The following is a 17169-nucleotide window of genomic DNA, read 5'->3' as shown; positions in this document are numbered from 1 at the left end:
CTCAGATCTAGCCCTTCACAAAATAACCCCCAAGCTGCACTTCAGTCTTGGCACTGAGCTCCTTGATAACAGGAGACAGAGGGAAGAAAGAGAAGAGAAATGCAGAGAACAGAACTGAGTGTAGGCCGGGCACGGTAGCTCATGCCTGAAATCCCAACACTTTGGGAGGCCAAGACAGGCAGATTACTTGGGCTCAGGAGTTTGAAACCAGCCTGGGCAACATGGCCAAACTCCAACTCTACCAAAAATACAAAAAATTAGCCGGGTGTGGTGGTGCGTGCCTGTAGTCTGAACTACTTAGGAGGCTGAGGTGGGAGGATCGCTTGAGCTTGGAAGGTGGAGGTTGCAGTGAGCCAAGATCAAGCCACTGCAGCTCCAGCCTGGATGACAGAGCAAGACCCCATCTCAAAGAAAAGAAAAGAAAGAAGAAAGAAAGGAAAGAAAGGAAGGAAGGAAGGAAGGAAGGAAGGAAGGAAGGAAGGAAGGAAGGAAGGAAGGAAGGAAGGAAGGCAGGCAGGCAGGCGAACTGGGTCTAGGCCAGGAGCAGTGGCTCATGCCTATAATCTCAGCACTTTGGGAGGCCAAGGCAGGAGGATCACTTGAGCTCAGGAGTTCAAGACCAGCCTGGGCAACATAGTGATAACCTGTCTCTACAAAAACTACGAAAATTAGCTAGGTGTGGTAGCACATGCCTGTAGTCCCAGCTACGTGGTAGACTGAGGTGGGAGGATTGCTTGAGCCTGGGAGGTCGAGGCTGCAGTGTGCTGTGTTCATGCCACAGCACTCAGCCTGGGTGACAGAGTGAGACCCTGTCTCAAAAAGAAAAAGACAAAGAAAAGAAAGGCCAGGTGCAGTGACTCATGCCTGTAATCCCAGCGCCTTGGGAGGCTGAGGCAGATCACTTGAGACCAGGAGTTCGAGACCAGCCTGGCCAACATGGTGAAACCCTGTCTCTACAAAAAATACCCAGGCATGGTGGTACACACCTATAATCCCAGCTACTCGGGAGACTGAGGCACGAGAATTGCTCCAACCCAGGAGGCGGAGGTTGCAAGGTTTCAGTGAGCTGAGATCAAGCCCCATTGCACTCCAGCCTGGGTGACAGAGTGAGACCATGTCTCAAAAAAAAAAAAAAAAAAAAAGAATCGAGTTTAGAGGGACCAAGTTTAGGGGGTAAGGAGTCAGTCTGTTTGTCCAGCTGTTCTTTTTTTTTTTTTTTCCCCCAGAAATGGGGTCTCACTACATTGGCCAGGTTGATCCTGAACTCTTGGCCTCAAGCAATCCTCCCACCTCAGCCTCCCAGAATGCTAGGATTACAGGCATGAGCCACAGTGACCAGCTAGTCCAGTTGTTCTTATGTTCATCTATTCACCTAGCCACTGCCCACTTGCCTGTCTCTCTGCCCCACTTCTCGCTTTCATTTTTTTCTTATTCTTTGTTTTTTTGAGTTGGAGTTTTGCTCTGTCCCCCAGGCTGGGGTACAATGGTGCAATCTCAGCTCACTGCAACCTCTGCCTCCTGGGTTCAAGTGATTCTCCTGTCTCAGTCTCCCGAGTAGCTGGGATTACAGACTCCCACCACCACGCCCGGCTAATTTTTGTATTTTTAATAGAGATGAGGTTTCACCACGTTGGCCAGGCTGGTGTCAAACTCCTGAGCCCAAGTGATCTGCCCGCCTCGGCCTCCCAAAGTGCTGGGATTACAGGCGTGAGCCACCGCGCCGGTCCTCTCACTGTCTTTCTTTTTCTTTGATCTATTGTATCTAGCATTCATTCGTTTGTGCTTCATTTACAGATCAAGTCCCAGTCAAATAGACCTGCAAAACAATTTACATATAAGCAAAATTTCCCAAGCTCCTCTTTTGGAAACTTCTACTTTCGCACAATATTCACACTCCTACTTCCGTTCTCTCTCGGGGGGGTTTGCCCCATCCCTCTTCTCTTTCTCTTTCTCTCTCTCTCTCTGAACGGGGTGGTTTCCCCATTCCCCTTCTCTTTCTCTTTCTTTCTCTCTCTCTCTCAACATTTACTCCATCCAGCCTCACCTGGGCCACTGTGCCTTCTCACCCTTAGCCCAGATTTCCTCATCCTTGGCCCTCTGCCGCCTGACTTGTACCTGCTCCAGGCTGGCCCAGGGTCGTGGGAGGGATTCCCACGGCCTTTCTGCCTTCAAAGAGAGACTCTCTCCTCTTTTCCACCTCAGCTGCTAAAGACCTTCCCTGCTATCCCTCCTCAAGCCTTTACCTATTCTGCTCCTCCTCATCCCTTCAACCAGGGCTATTCCGTGGCTCTACCGACTCCACAGGGCCAGGAATGTGAACTCCCTCATTTGCACCCCCTGCTGTAACTCAAATGACCTCCGTGCTGTTCTCATCCTTCTTCTTTCCCCCTGGATTCTGATTTCTCCTTCTGGGAAAAACCAGTAACTCCTTTGTGGCTAACCCTTGCCATCTCTAGCTTTTGCGGGACAGCTCTTCCTTTCTGCATCTTCTGACTCTTCCTGCATCTTCCCTGCCCTCAGCCCACAGACACCTCCCCCACCCCTGTCCTGCTGCCACCATCCCAGCCTCCTCTCTACACAGCCACTTGTCAGAAGGAGGACTTCCCACCTCTCTCTCTCCATCTCTTGTCCACTCTTCAGTTAGGCTTCTGTCTCCCACTACTCCACAAAACAGCTCTCACCAGAGTAATTGATGCCCTCCACATCTTCAAATTTAATGATGTCCATTCAGTTGTTTTTTGTTTGTTTTTGAGATGGAGTCTCAGTCTTTCCTCCAGGCCAGAGTGCAGTGGCATGATCTTGGCTCACTGCAACCTCTGGCTCCCAGGTTCAAGCGATTCTCGTGCCTCAGCCTCCTGAGTAGCTGGGACTATAGGTGTGCACCACCACGCCTGGCTAATTTTTTATATTTTCTTTTCTTTTTTTTTTTTTTCCCGGGTTGACACCATTCTCCTGCCTCAGCCTCCCGAGTTGCTGGGACTACAGGCGCCCGCCCCCACGCCCGGCTAATTTTTTTGTATTTTTAGTAGAGACAGAGTTTCACTGTGTTAGCTAGGATGGTCTTGATCTCCTGAACTTGTGATCCGCCCACCTCAGGCTCCCAAAGTGCTGGGATTACAGGCATGAGCCATCGCACCTGGCCCAATTTTTTGTATTCTCAATAGAGACAGAGTTTCATCATGTTGGTCAGGCTGGTATCGAATTCCTGACCTCAAGTGATCCGCCCACCTCTTGGCCTTCCAAAGTGCTGGGATTATAGGCGTGAGCCACTGTGCCTGGCCCACAATGCAATTTTTTATATAATTCAGTAGATTCCTTTTCTTTCTTTTTTTTTTTTAATTTTTTTTTAGAGACAGCATGTCTGTATTACCCAGGCTGAGTGCAGTGGCACCATAATAGCTCACTGCAGCCTCAACTCTTGGACACACACAATCCTCCCACCTCTCTTGGGCACACACAATCCTCCCACCTCAGGCTCCTGAGTAGCTGGGACTACAGGTGTGTGTCACCATGCCTCGCTAATTTTTTATATTTTTTGTAGAGACGGAGTCTCACTATGTTGCCCAGGCTGCTAACAAACTTCTGGCTTCAACCAATCCTTCCACCTTGGCCTCTCAAAGTGCTGGGATTACAGGCATAAGCCACCGTGCCCCATCCTGATTCCTTTGCTTGAAACTTTTTTCTTGCTTGTCTTCTGAGACATCTTTGTCTCCATGTTCTTATCATATCTTTATTTATTTTTAATTTTTTAATCTTTTTTTTTTTTGAGACAGTGTCTCACTTCTTTTACCCAGGCTGGAGTGCAGTGGCATGAGCAGCCTCGACTTCCCAGGCTCAGCCTCTCGAGTAGCTGGGGCTACAGATGCATACCACCATGCCCAGCTCATTTTTGTTATATCTTTATAATAATTTCTTCCTCGTACTTCTGCTCAAGATGGCAGACTGAGCTGGTATTTTGCTCCAAACACATAGAAATGCAGGATAGAAGGTTTTTGGGGTTTTTTTGTTCAATTTTTAAAAATGTACAGCTGAACTAAAAGCAACAATGGTAAAATTTCAGATTTTCAGATGCCAAAGCAACATTGTGGATGCCTTCAGTAATGAGTGGGAACTGAAGCCATGGAGCCCATAAAGATGTTGGGATCTAAGCCAAGGAGCTGGGCTTTTTATGTTTTTATTTTTTAAAATTTTTTATTTTAGAGACAGATCTTGCTCTGTCACCCAGGCTAAAGTTCAGTGGCATGACTGTAGTTCACTGCAGCCTCGAACTCCTGGGCACAAGTGATCCTTCACTCAGCCTCCCAAGTTGCTAGGATTACAGCCATGGCTGGGGCTGAGCTTTTAATACTAGATGCCAGGGCAGCAGTCAAGACTACAGGCTAGAACTGGGCTCCTTGCAAAAAAACTAGGAGGTAGGAAAAGGGCTGTCCTGTCTGTTAAGGTTGGCTTACAAAACTGTACCTACTCATTGCCTGGGAAATATGGACAGAAGTGAAAATGGGACACTCAGCCCAGTCCATCTTGTCAGTCCTGAGATGTCATAACCTCTGTCTTGGGCAATGTGTGACTGGACAGCTACTATTCTGCACTATCTTTTTGGTATAGAAACCCCAATATCAAAATAATCCCAGCCCAAGATAAAAATTGATCCAAAGCCAATGAATCACATTGGTCAAAACAATTCACAGTTAATTCAAAACCTAAGGAATTAATAGAATCCTGTAAAGAAAAAGTTCCCAGAAGATATGTTCACAAATAAAAATTACAAAACAAGTGGCCGGGCACAGTGGCTCACACCTGTAATCCCAGCACTTTGGGAGGCCGAGGTGGGCAGATCACCTGAGGTCAGGAGTTCAAGATCAGCGTAGACAACATAGTGAAACCCCATCTCTACTAAAAATACAAAATTAGCGGGGCGTGGTGGCACATGCCTATAATCCCAGCTACTCGGGAGGCTGAGGCAGGAGAATCGCTTGAACCCAGGAGGCGGAGGATGCCGTGAGCCAAGATCGTGCCACTGCACTCCAGCCTGGGTAAAAAGAGTAAATCTCCGTCTCACCAAAAAAAAAAAAAAAAAAAAAAAAAAATTGCAAAACAAGTGAGGAAATCTAATACTATAAGAGACAGTCGGCTGGGCGCAGTGGCTCACGCCTGTAATCTCAGCACTTTTGGAGGCCAAGGCGGGCAGATCACGAGGTCAGGAGATCGAGACCATCCTGGCTAACATGGTGAAACCCCATCTCTACTAAAAATACAAAAAATTAGCTGGGCGCAGTGGCGGGCGCCTGTAGTCCCAGCTACTTGGGAGGCTGAGGCAGGAGAATGGTGTGAACCCGGGAGGCGGAGCTTGCAGTGAGCTGAGATCGTGCCACTGCACTTCAGCCTGGGCAACAGAGCAAGACTCTGCCTAAAAAAAAAAAAAAAAAAGAGAGAGACAGTCTGCAAATCATAGATAATAGTGTAATCTAATAGGTTAAAATTTTAAAAAATTTTATTGTGGTTTATTGTGGTAAGAACACAACATGATTTCCCTTGTTAACAAATTTTTTTGTTTGTTTTTTTTGAGGGTTTTTTTGAGACAGAATCTTGTACTGTCGCCCAGGCTGGAGTGCAGTGGCACAATCTCGGCTCACCGCAAACTCCACCTCCCAGGTTCAAGTGATTCTCCTGCCTCAGCCTCCTTAGTAGCTGGGATTACAGGCATGCGACACCACACCAGGCTAATTTTGTATTTTTAGTAGAGACGGGGTTTCTCCATGTTGGTCAGGCTGGTCTCAAACTCCTGACCTCAGGTGATCCGCCCGCCTCGGCCTCCCAAAGTGCTGGGATTACAGGCGTGAGCCACCACACCTGGCAACACATTTTTAGGTATACAATATTATTGTTGACTATAGGTACAATGTTGTATAGCAGATCTCTAGACCTTATTATTCATCTTGCTTAACTAAAAAGTTATGCTCATTGATTAATAATTCCCCACTTCCCCTTTCCTCCAGCCCCTGACAATCACCATTACACTCTTTGATCCTATGAATTTAACTATTTTACATACATCATGTAAATAGAATCATGCAGTATTTGTCATTCTGTGACCAGTTAATTTCACTTAGCATAATGTCCTCAAGGTTCAGCCACGTTGTCACACAGAATTTCCTCCTCTTTGTACTTTGTTTGTTTGTTTGTTTGTTTTCAGAGATTGGGTCTTGCTCTGTTGCCTAGGATGGAGTACAGTGGCACAGTCATAGCTCACTGCAGCCTTGAACTCCTGGGCTCAGGTGATCCCTCTGGCCTCAGCCTCTTGAGTAGCTGGGACTACAAGCCTGGGCCCCTTCACCTAGGTCCACAAATTTCCTTCTTTTTAAAGGCTGAATAGTATTCCATTGTATGTGTGTACCATATTTTCTTTATTTACTCATCTGTTGATGAACATTTAAGTTGTTTCCACGTCTGGGCTATTATGAATAGTGCTGCAATGAACATAGAAGTATTAATATCTCTTTGAGATCCTGATTTCAATTCTTTTTTTCTTTTTTTTGCTCTTGTAGCCCAGGCTGGAGTGCAATGGTGTGATCTTAGCTCACTACAACCTTCGCCTCCTGGGTTCAAGCAATTCTCCTGCCTCAGCCTCTCAAGTAGCTGGGATTACAGGTTGTGCCACCACAGCTGACTAACTGTATTTTTAGTAGAGATGGTGTTTCACCATGTTGGTCAAGTTGGTCTCGAACTCCTGACCTCAAGTGATCCGCCCGCCTGGGTCTCCCAAAGTGCTGGGATTACAGGTGTGAGCCACTGCACCCGGCCTGATTTCAATTCTTTTGGATAAATATCCAGAAGTGGGATTGCTGGATCATATGGTAGTTCTACTTCAGTTTTCTGAGGAACCTCCATGCTGTTTTCCATAATCACTGCAGCAGATTACATTCCCATCAACAGCATGCAAGGGTTCTAATTTTTGCAGATCTTTACCAACGTGTATCTTTGTTTTTCATTTTTTTATAATAGCCATCCTGATAGGTGTGAAGTGATACCTTGTTGTGGTTTCTATTTGCATTTCCCTAATGAAAAGTGACCTTGAGCATTTTTTCATATACCTATTTGCCACTTGTATGTCTTCTTTGGAGAAATGTTCATTCAAATCTTTTTTGAATGTGTTATGTGGTGTGTTTTTACTACTTTTTTTTTAGGAGTTCCTTATATATTTTGGAGATTAATTCCTTATGAAATACGTGGTTTGCAAGTATTTTCTTCCATTCTGTATGTTGCTTTTTTATTCTGGTGATTGTATCCTTTGCTGTGCAAAAACTTTTTAGTTTGATGTAATCCTAATTGTTCATTTTTGGAGTTTTTGCCTGTGCATCATCAATTGTGAAATAATTGCAACAATCAATGTCATGAAGCTTTTCCTGTATGTTTTCTTCTAGGATTTTTATAGTTTCAGGTTTTATGTTGAAGTCTTTAATATGTTTTGATTTTATTTTAGTGTATAGTATAAGATAAGGATGCAGTTTCATTCTTTTACAGGGGATATCCAGTTTTCCCGGCACCATTGGTTGAAGAGACTGTCTCTCACCTTTGTGTATTCTTGGCACTGTTGTTGAATATCAGTGGACTATATATGTATGGATTTATCTCAGGGATCTCTATTCTGTTCTATTGGTTTATATGTCTGTCTTTATGCCAGCACTATACTGTTTTAATTAGTGTAGCTTTGTAACATAGTTTGAAATCAGAAAGTGTGATGCCTCTAGCTTTGTTCTTCTCAAGACTGATTTGGCTATTTGTGGTCTTTTGTGGTTCCATGTAAGTTTAGAATTGTTTTTTCTGTTTCTGTAAAACAAATGTCCTTGGGATTTTGATAGAAATTGCATTGGTTTTGGGTACTATGGACATTTTAACTATATTAAGTCTTCCAATCTATAAACATGGTATGTCTTTCCCCTTTTTTGGTGTCTTGTTTAATTTCTTTCATCAGTATTTTGTTGTTTTCAGTGTACAAGTCTTTCACCTCCTTAGTTAAGTTTATTCCTAAGTATTTTATTCTTTTTTTGTGCAATTGTAAATGGGATTGTTTTTCTAATTTCCTTTTCAGATAGTTTATTGTTAGTGTATAGAAATGTAACTGATTTTTATATGTTGATCTTATATCCTGGAACTTTACTAAATTTATTTATTAGTTCTAACATTTTTTTAATGGAGTCTTTAGGGTTTTCTATATGTAAGATCATCTGGGCCAGGTACAGTGGCTCATACCTGTAATCCCAACACTTTGGGAGGCTGAGGTGGATGGATCACTTGAGCACAGAAGTTTGAGACCAGCCTGAGCAACATGGCAAAACCACATCTCTACCAAAAATACAAAAATTAGCCTGGCGTGCTGGCACACTTGTGGTCCCTATTATTCAGGCTAAATTGCTTGAAACAAGACCTGGTCTCAAAAATAAATAAATAAGATAATGTTATCTGCAAACAAAGATAGTTTTACGTCTTCTTCCCCCCTCCACCCCCAATTTGGAAATACTTCTTTCTCTATCTTTTCTTTTCCTTCTTTCTTTCTCTCTTTCTTTCTTTCCTCCTCTTTCTTACCTTTCTTTCTTTCTTTCGTTTCTTTCTTTCTTTCTTTTCTTTTCTTTTTTCTTTCCTTTCTTTCTCCTTTCTTTCTTTTTCTTTCTTTCTCTCTCTCTTTCCCTTTTTTCTTTCCTTCCTCCCTTTGTCCCTTCCCTCCCCTCCCCTCTCCTCTCCTCTTCTTTCCTTCCTCCCTCCTCCTCCTCCTCCTTTTCCGTTTCCTTCCCTCTCTCTCTTTCTTTCCTAATTTATCTTGTTAATTACTTTTATTTTTTGGGACTGAGATCTCACGCTGTCCTTGGGCTGGGTCAAGTGCCATCTGGGCTCCTGCAGCTCCGCCTCAGGTCCTGCATTCTCCTGCCTCAGCCTCCTGAGCACCTGGGACTACAGGCGCCCGCCACCACCACGCCCGGCTAATTTTCTGTATTTTTAGTAGAGACGGGGTTTCACCGTGTTAACCAGGATGGTATTGATCTCCTGACCTCGTGATCTGCTCGCCTCGGCCTCCCAAAGTGCTGGGATTACAGGCATGAGCCCCCGCACCCGGCCAGTGCTCTCAATACTATGTTGACTAAAAGTGCTATCAGTGGACAACTTTGCCTTTTTTCTGATCTTACATGAAAAGATTTTTGGTTTTTCACCATTGAATATGATGTTAGCTGTGGGCTTTCTATATATTGCCTTTATTATGCCTCTATTCCTACTTTGTTCAGATATTTTATCATGAAAAGGTGTTAAATTTTGCCAAGTGATCTTCTTCTTTGTTCCTTCCTTCCTTCCTTCTTTCCTTCCTTCCTTCCTTCCTTCCCTTCCTTCTTCTTCCTTCCTTCCTTTCCTTCCTTCTTTTCTTTTTTTTGACAGAGTCTCCTCATATCCCACCCAGGCTGAGTGCAGTGGGTACATTCCAGCTCCCGCCAGCCTCCACCTCCACCTCCCAGACTCCAGCGATTCTCCTGCCTCAGCCTCCCGAGTAGCTGGGATTACAGGCATGGAGCCACTACACCAGCTAATTTTGTGTGTTTTAGTAGAGATGGGGTTTCGTGATGTTGGCCAGGCTGGTCTCAAACGCCTGGCCTCAAGTGATCTGCCCACCTTGGCCTCCCAAAGTGTTGGGATTGCAGGCGTGAGCCTGCATGACTGGATCTCACGATACTCTTTTTTTTTTTTTTTTTTTTTTTTTTTTGCTAAATGCCCTGTTTATTCTGCAAACAAAGGCTTAGAAATGTATAGACACAATTTGTAGGCTGAAATCTCTGTATGATTGTGAGTTCCACAGCTATACTTCCACATAAAAGCAATGTGTGTGCAGCTACAGACACATTAACCTACCATTGTTTGTTTAGAGGCAGACATGGTAGGAATGGATTCCTAATGGCCTGTTTCTCTAAGTGATCATCACAGTTCCCGCTGCTCTAGTCTTTAAGAACAAATTGGAGCCTTCCGCCCGAGCCGCCATATCCCTTGCCGTTCAGGGCACAGCAATTGCAGAGGCTGGCTGAAGCCTGGTCCCAGGCCCGGCTTGTAAGAATCAGGCCGTCCTTTTCCACACGATTCTCAGAGTAGGTGTATTGACCTCCATTCATCATTTTGTCTTTAGCAAGAGGGTGTGTGGTAACTTTACTTCCAAAACCTATTTCATGAGCCAACAGAGCAGTAGGACCTGCACAGATGGCGGCTATCAGGCCCTTCTGGTTTTCCTGCTCCTTCAGTATCTCCTTCACGGCAGCAGACTCAGATAAATTCTGTGCACCCAGATTACCTCCTGGTAGAACCACCACATCATACGGTCCCTCTTTTTTTGCATCTTCAAGACTGGCATCAGGACAAATGACCACATCACGGCTACACTGTACTGGGTCTTTTCCAGCCAGACCTGCAACGGTGACCTTAATCCCAGCTCGCCTCATGACATCTACAGGGATGACCGTCTCCATTTCCTCTGCTCCTTTAGCCAGGATGACCAGAGCTCTTTTGGAAGCCATTTTTATATGTTTAAAGGCCCACACCAGGCTGAAGGTGAACGCACGCCAGCCTATGATACTTTTTAGCTGGTTTTGGATTCGTTTTTTTATTTTTTTTTTTTTTTTTTTTGAGGATTCTAACAGGGTTTTAAAATATTTAAAAGAAAAAGAAAATAATCAAATTCATAAGACAAATAAGACATTATTAAAACTTAGATGAATTTGAAGTAAATTCTTAAAGACAGTAACCTTTGAAAAAATAATTCAGTGGATGAGCTAAACAGTTAACTAGATATAACTGAGGAGAGAATTGTTGAATTCTAATATATAGAGGTATGAAAATCACTCAGGATGTAGCACAACAAGATAAAGATCTGGGGGGAAAAGTTAAGAGACTTGGATAATAAAATGACACACCTTCAAAATACAACTAATAGGAATTTCAGAGGGAGAGAACAGACAGAATGAGGGAAAGACAATATTAGGACAGATGATAGTTAATAAGTCTCAGAATTGGTGAATGATGTAAATTCTCAGATAGAAAATAGACATGATGACCCAAGCAGGATAAATCAACATAAAGTCACATCCAGCACCTCACAGTGAAACTGCAGAATATATATATATATAATTTATTTACTTATTTTTTTGAGACGTAGTTTCACTGTCACCCAGGCTGGAGTGCAGTGGTGTAATCTTGGCTGACTGCAAGCTCTGCCTCCTGGGTTCACACCATTCTCCTGCCTCAGCCTCCCGAGTAGCTGGGACTACAGGTACCCGTCACCACGCCCAGCTAATGTTTTGCATTTTTAGTAGAGACAGAGTTTCACCATGTTAGCCAGGATGGTCTCGATCTCCTGACCTCGTGATCTGCCTGCCTCGGCCTCCCAAAGTGCTGGGATTACAAGCATGAGCCACTACGCCCAGCTGAAACTATAGAATATCAAGGAAAAATAGAAATCTAAAGCTATTAAGAAGAAAAGACATATTAAGTAAAAGCAATGACAATCAGACTAACAGTAGACTTTTCAACAGTAACAATAGATGTTAGAAGGCAATGGAAGAGACAGAGTCTCTCTCTGTTGCCCAGGCTAGAGTGCAGGGGCACAATCTCGGCTTAGTGCAACCCCTGCTTCCCGAGTTCAAGAAATTCTCCTGCCTCAACCTCCTGAGCAGCTGGGATTACAAGTGTGTGCCACCATGCCTGGCTAATTTTTGTATTTTTAGTAGAGACAGAGTTTTGCCATGTTGGCCAGGCTGGTCTTGAACTCCTGACCTCAAGTGATTTGCCTGCGTCATTCTCCCAAAGTGCTGGGATTACAGGCGTGAGCCACCAGGCCCAGCCCCAGCCTCTTATTTTAGAGATGAGAAAACAGATGTTCATGGAAATTAATGCCACCTAGCTAAAGTCACATCAATTTCTGATTGAAGACCTCAAGCTCTTAACCACTGTTTACCCTGCTTCACTTACCACATGCTACTTTAATCATATACAAAGGTGTCTATTTCCTCCAAAGGACCAGGAGCAGCTTAAGGTCAGCACAGGATTGGATTTATTTCTATGTTATCAATAAATATTTGCTTCATTGGATCTTATTGACAGCTTTGAGGATGGAGTTGATATTGGGCGGGTGTCCACAAGAATTAAAGGTGGAGTTAGTTTAGAGGTTAGTGGGTAGGAGTGTGTTTGTGGGCAAGAGGTATCTTTGAAGCCTTATGGAAAGAGGAGCTTGATGAGTGAGGTACCTGAAGGATGCTGACTAGGAATCTGATTCTCTGGGCCTGCAGCTGGTCCTCCTTGAATGGTCCTTCTGTTTTTGGGGGTTGGGGACATTGGGCAAGGTAGGAATGCACAGGGTGGGTGTCATGGTGCAGAAGGGGCTACATTACATGCATCCAGACTCCTCACTGGACTTTTGGATGCAGAAAAGAGAAATTTGGAGCTCATTCCTGAGGGAAAAAAAAATTTCCTGATTCAAAAATCAAGTATACAGGCCGGGCGCGGTGGCTCACGCCTGTAATCCCAGCACTTTGGGAGGCCGAGGCAGGTGGATCACGAGGTCAGAAGATCGAGACCATCCTGGCTAACACGGTGAAACCTCGTCTCTACTAAAAATACAAAAAAATTAGCTGAGCATGGTGGCGGGCGCCTGTAGTCCCAGCTACTCGGGAGCTGAGGCAGGAGAATGGTGTGAACCCAGGAGGCGGAGTTTGCAGTGAGCCGAGATGGCGCCGCTGCACTCCAGCCTGGGCGACAGAGCGAAATTCCGTCTCAAAAAAAAAAAAAAAAAAAAAAAAAAAAATCAAGTATACGATGTCAGATTCTCAGTTTTGACAAATGTACCATGGTAATAGAAAATGTCAACAATGGAGACATTGAACGAAGGGTATAAGGGAACTTTCTTTGCTGTCCATATAACTTTCTTTGTAAATCTAGAATTATTCCAAAACAAAAGGTTTATTAAAGACAGAACAGCAAGTTACAGCTGAACTGAAGGCTGGAATCCCAGAAGAACACAGCCTCTGAACAGAAGGGAAATGTCTGCTGTCCTTAGACAAGCTACTTCCCTGCTCTCAACTTCAGTTTGTTCATCTGCAAAATGGAGAACTATCTTTTTGCAGAGTACCTGCTGGAGATATGATGATAATGAAATGAGAGAAGGAACAGGAAGGTGGATCAGGACCCCAGCAAAGCAGTGAGCTTCAGGACCAGGTCCAACAGGGAAGCAAGTCCTAGGTCTGGGCAGAGGCATTGAGGAGGTTGGGTCCAGTTCAGCCCAGCACACTAGATACTGAGGCAGACTGGTTCAAGCTCCTGCCCTAAGACATAAGGCAACAACTCCTGACAGACAGCTTGATGGGGGCAGGAGCAGGCTAGGATTGACACTTCCTCTGAGATGATGCCCCCAAAGCCCTGGGGCCTGAATGGCTGATCTCTGGCTGGTCTTGTCCTCCTGGATCTCCTGGGAGAGACAGATAGTTCAAAAAGGGCTGAGAGTGCAGAGCCCAGTAAGAGTAGAAGCCCTGGGTGTGACCTCAGAGGACAGGTCGTTCCTCCCCATCCATGGAAGTAGGCGGACAGGCAGCAGCAGCTCGTAGCCAGAGGGACAAAGTGGCAACTTTAGGCTGGGGGCAATGAGCGAAGCTGGGCTCTGGCAGGTAGAGGCTGAGCATTTCTGCATGCCTTGGTCCTCCTTTGCATTAATTACCCACTGCCATGGTTTGCACTGCGCTCCCTTAGTGCTATTTTAATTAACGGAGATCTCCTCCGAGCAAACCAGCTGCTGTGTAAGTTGTCAAACTGTCAGCGTGCACAGGATGGGTGTCATGGGGACATTAAGTGTGGGGACTACCAATGGGCTCCCCATCTTCTTGGCACATTAGAATCTCCCCTGAAATCCATCCCATAGTAAAAGTGGGCAAAAGAATGTCAACATCAAGAAGTTGGCTTTGGGTTCAGATAGATTTAGTCCGAACTTTGACTCTGGCACTGATTTACTGTGAGAACTTTGGGCAAATCGCTTAAACTCTCTGAATCTTCTTCATCTGCAAAATGGTGAGAGCAATGCTTATTTTGTTACTAGCAATGTGGTAGATCATGTACAATAACATGCTCCACTCAGTGCCTGTAGTGCTCAATAAATGACTTGTTATTAAGTCCGTTTTCCTGGTCATCAAGTGTTCCCTATTAAGCCCTTTGTAAGTTTATTATCGCCTGAGAAGAACGTTTAACTTAAACATACATGAGAAAAATCCTGAAGTTCTCATTATTAACTTTCCGTTTTTCTGTATATTATTACTCTGTGTTCAGAGAATGCTTATTTTCTCATTAGCTTGGCCGCTCAGCTCCCACCCTTTAAACCATTAAGACCCTACAATCCTAAAGGCCGGGTGCGGTGGCTCAAGCCTGTAATCCCAGCACTTTGGGAGGCCGAGACGGGCGGATCACGAGGTCAAGAGATCGAGACCATCCTGGCTAACCCGGTGAAACCCTGTCTCTACTAAAAAAATACAAAAAATTAGCCGGGCGAGGTGGCGGCGCCTGTAGTCCCAGCTACTCGGGAGGCTGAGGCAGGAGAATGGCGTGAACCTGGGAGGTGGAGCTTGCAATGAGCTGAGATCCGGCCACTGCACTCCAGGCTGGGCGACAGAGCCAGACTCCGTCTCAAAAAAAAAAAAACAAAAAAACAAGACCCTACAATCCTCTTCCCCCTGTTCCTTCCCTTTCCTAGCAGGTCCCTGGCCGGACTGAGCATTCTCTCTGAGGCTCTTAAAGTTTACGTGCAGCTGCCACCTCTGAATAAATGAGCAAAGGGTAAGCAGAGGAAATGGCTGAGTTGAGCTCTGAAGGATGAGTAGGAGTTAGATAAAGGGAGGGACAGCGGGGACAGGAGGGTGTTCTGGGCAGAGATAATACCATGTTCAAATGCCCAGAAGCAAGAGATAGTGTGCTGGGTTTGGGGAACTGAAAGGGTTTAGCTGAATGGAAAAGGCTTGGAGAAGGCAAGGGGGTAGGTGTGAGAGACAAACTAGAGAAGAAGGTGGGGTCTGACACAGAGGGCCCTGGAAGCCCTCTTTCAGAGTTTGGAACTTATCCTATAGGCAGGTAATGAAAGAAGACAGTGAAAGATTTTATATAGCAAAAGGGTGCATTCAGATTTGCATTATTTTTGTTTGTTTGCTTTGTTTTGTTTTGTTTTGTTTTTGAGACAAAGTTTCTCTCTTGTTGCCCAGGCTGGAGTGCAGTGGCACGATCTCAGCTCACCGCAACCTCCACCTCCCAGGCTTAAGCGATTCTCCTGCCTCAGCCTCCCGAGTAGCTGGGATTACAGCCGCCTGCCAGCACGCTTGGCTAATTTTGTATTTTTACTAGAGACAGGGTTTCATCATGTTGGCCAGGCTGGACTCAAACTCCTGACCCCAGGTTGTCCACCCGCCTTGGCCTCCTAAAGTGGGGATTACAGGCATGAGCCACCTAACCCGGCCCAGATTTGTATTCTATTTATTTATTTATTTTTAGGGACAGGATCTCGCTCTGTTACCCAGGCTGGAGTACAGTGGTGCAATCATAACTCACCAAAGCCTCGACCTCCTGGGATCCTGAGTAGCTAGAACTAAAGGTACATACCACATGTCTGGCTAATTTTAAAATTTGTTATAGGCCAGGTGCGGTGGCTCACACCTCTAATCCCAGCACTTTGGGAGGCCGAGGCAGGGGGATCACTCGAGGTCAGGAGTTCCAGACCAGCCTGGGCAGGATGGTGAAACCCTGTCTCTACTAAAAATACAAAGATTAGCTAGATGTGTTGGTGTGCACCTGTAGTCCCAGTTACTCGGGAGGCTGAGGCAGGAGGATCACTTGAGCCTGGGAGATAGATGTTGTAGTGAGCCAAGAGTGTGCCACTGCACTCCAGCCTAGGTGACAAGAGTGAAACCCTGTCTCAAAAAATAAAATAAAATAAAATTTGTTATAGAAATAAGATCTCCCTATGTTGCCCAGGCTAGTCTTGAACTCCTGGTTTCAAACAATCTTCCCTTCTCAGTCTCTCAAAGTGCTTGGATTATAGGCATGAGCCACTGCACCTGGCCTAGATTGGTATTTTATCTATCATCTGTCTAGCTAGCTAGCCAGCTAGCTATCATCTATCATCTGTTTTTGTTTTCACTACACCCACATTTCAGCATTATGGTGGGGGTTTTTTTGTTTGTTTTGTTTTGTTTTGTTTTTGAGATGGAATTTCGCTCTTGTTGCCCAGGCTAGAGTGCAATGACTTGATCTCAGCTTACTATAACTTCTGCCCCCCAGTTTCAAGAGATTTTCCTGCCTTAGCCTCCCGAGTAGCTGGGATTACAGGTGCCCACCTCTACGCCCGGCTAATTTTCGTATTTTTAGTAGAGACAAGGTTTCACTATGTTGGCCAGGCTGGTCTGGAACCTTAGGTGATCCACCCACCTCGGCCTGGGAGGTGCTGGGATTGCAGGTGTGAGCCACTGCTCCTGGCTGGTTTTATATTTTTAAAAGACAATTTAGATGAGGTGTCGATAGTAAGTTAAAAAGGGCAGGAGTGGATGTGGGGAACCCAGTTACGGGGCTTTTATTTGGTTTCAGGTCAAAGTGAGAGTTTCAGTTGAAAAAAAGAGAAGTAGTGTTCTCTTCTTTAAGAGCTCTTGGCCTGTAATCCCAGCACTTTGGGAGGCCGAGGTGGGCAAATCACAAGGTCAGGAGTTCGAGTCCAGCCTGGCCAACATGGTGAAACTCCATCTCTACTAAAAATACAACAACAAAAAGTTAGCTGGGCATGGTAGTGTGTGCCTGTAATCTCAGCTACCCAGGAGGCTGAGGCAGGAGAATTGCTTGAATCAGGGAGGCAGAAGCTGCAGTGAGCAGAGATTGTGCCACTACACTCCAGCCTGGGGAACAGAGCGAGACTCCGTCTCGAAAAAAAAAAAAAAGAACTCTTTAGAAGGTTGAAGCTACATAATTAATATTAATTGGATCTAGGAAGTCTAGGAAGAGGGCAGAGGAAGAAGGAGGCAATAAGAAGTAGTCAGAGAGGTAAGCGGACAAGAAAACCGAGACTTGTCAGGAGAGAAGACAACCGGGGGAGAGAGTTCCAAGTAGAAGAGATGGTCAACAGTATTCAGT

General features: G+C 45.0%; 1 pseudogene across 1 annotated transcript; it reads right to left on the bottom strand.

Moving 5' to 3' along the window:
- Positions 1–9891: 9891 nt before the first annotated feature.
- On the bottom strand, positions 9892–10595 carry LOC116275229 (annotated as a pseudogene). The gene has a single exon (XR_004184160.1). The product of XR_004184160.1 is annotated as a protein/nucleic acid deglycase DJ-1 pseudogene (transcript).
- Positions 10596–17169: the final 6574 nt, after the last annotated feature.

This window comes from Papio anubis, chromosome 1, assembly GCF_008728515.1.
Source record: "Papio anubis isolate 15944 chromosome 1, Panubis1.0, whole genome shotgun sequence".
Lineage (NCBI taxonomy): Eukaryota > Metazoa > Chordata > Mammalia > Primates > Cercopithecidae > Papio > Papio anubis.
This window is presented reverse-complemented; position numbering and strand designations above follow the sequence as displayed.